The following is a 1,971-nucleotide window of genomic DNA, read 5'->3' on the forward strand; positions in this document are numbered from 1 at the left end:
TTAGTTTTAAAACAGCATCGGTTTGATTCCAAAGTGGTGTTGTTTCAATACTTCTCTGGTGTGGACATGTATAGATTCCGGGCTGGTGTTAAATCAACACCAGAGATTTTTCAGTGTAGGGAGTTTTCACTCTATGATGTACCGAGTGTTCAAGAGAAAACAGAGAAAACGTATTGTCGAATGCTGTTCATGACTCAGAAGAACCAAGAAGTCTTTGTTGAAAAATTGGTGTATCAAAACAGACGTTTTATCCTTGACTCTAGACAAACGACATGTTTGAATTTATTCGTCAGCTCTGAAACTTAGGAAAATCTTGCTGTTCCAGCTCACCAACTTCACCAAAGACCTTCCCACTGTGCTTTTTTTTGTCATTTGGCAGGCATTTTCAATACATATTCTGCGTTCTAGAACCCTCCATACACCGCAGAGAAAAACTGGTCGAAGACATCTAAATTTCAATTATGCATATATTTTTATTACATATCACACACACTTTTGCGTTAAGATGGGAAATTCATGTGAATTCAATTTTGTGACTTAATTGCAGATTCATTATTTAGTTTATGAACAAAACAAAGTGAAAATTACCCCAAAACACAGTAAAATGGTAAATACATGCAACTGACAATTGAAATCCACCTCATAATGAACAAAGGTTCCAATAATGTGTAGTCATACGAATGAAAACTCCTGAAAGAAAATAACTAATCATTATTTCAACTGGACATGGTTATACTAGCAGTAGTGCTAAAATCTGATAAAATATTATCAATAAAAGAGAATACTAGCAAAATATTCAATTTACATTAAAAATCTAGTAGTAGCATTTGGGATTCATGAATACAAAGAGAATTCAAAATAATTGCATCCTATCTGACAAAAGGAGTCACAATGTGCATAAAGTGAACTGAAATATTTGCAAAACTTCCTAATACAATATGGATATACGCACATGCAAAGATGCATTGCTCAGTATTTATAGGTGATTTTATTTGCAGATGAACGGAGCAATTGTGGTCAAGTACAAATCTTTCGGGCATTGTAAAACCGCAGGGGTCATTTTCACAAAGAACTTGCGTTTATGGTCACATGATTCAGTAGCCAATCAACATGTAGGTTTCCATGGTACAAAGCAGTTAAAACAATAGTGACAAATTTACTGTAATTGTAAAATCTTTGTGAAACTGGACCAAGAGGTTAGAAGGCATATTTTCAAAGGAAATAATGTACAGCATTTGTAACTCTCCTTCAATGGACATTTTTGAGGAATTTTAATGAAAATCTACAGTATTTCTAGCCAAACTGTCAGCACAAAATTCTGTTGTACTTGAGAGCTGTACTGATAGTAAACTTCATGCTTTAAACGCATGATAAATGAGAGTGTGTATTATTCCTCCCCCCCAAAAAAAAAATGGCTGCCAGTAATCATGCAAGATCATAGATCATTTTCAGTATAAAAGCAACTTGAGTAATCTCAAATGTGTAATTCAATTCTTACTACTACCTTCATGATTCTCTTAATCCCCAGTTTTAACGACAGTGCCCGGGCAGAGGGCAGGTAGAAAAACAAGACAGAATTCCTCAACGAGGTGATAAAACCACGGGTGGTATCCACAGTAGTGTCGTCTTAACAGACGACACTACTGTAATCCTACCCATAAAGGTTACATGCAAAGATAATAAGCCCCGTTTTTAACGACAGAGCGCGGGCAGAGGGCAGGTAGAAAAGCAAGGTAGAATTCCTCAACGAAGTGATAAAACCACGGGTGGTATCCTCCGTGCGCCGTCTTAACAGACGACACTCGCTGAAATCCTACCCATAAAGGTTACATGCAAAGTTAATAAAAAAGGTTATAATAGCAAAATGGCAACATATTTGTAAACAACCCAATCTCTCTGTTTGATCGTGCACTTATAAGGCGCGCTTTGTACAAGTCTTTGCGCAATATTGAGCTTTTCGGACATACCACA

This window comes from Lytechinus variegatus, chromosome 1 (assembly GCF_018143015.1).
Source record: "Lytechinus variegatus isolate NC3 chromosome 1, Lvar_3.0, whole genome shotgun sequence".
Taxonomy (NCBI): domain Eukaryota; kingdom Metazoa; phylum Echinodermata; class Echinoidea; order Temnopleuroida; family Toxopneustidae; genus Lytechinus; species Lytechinus variegatus.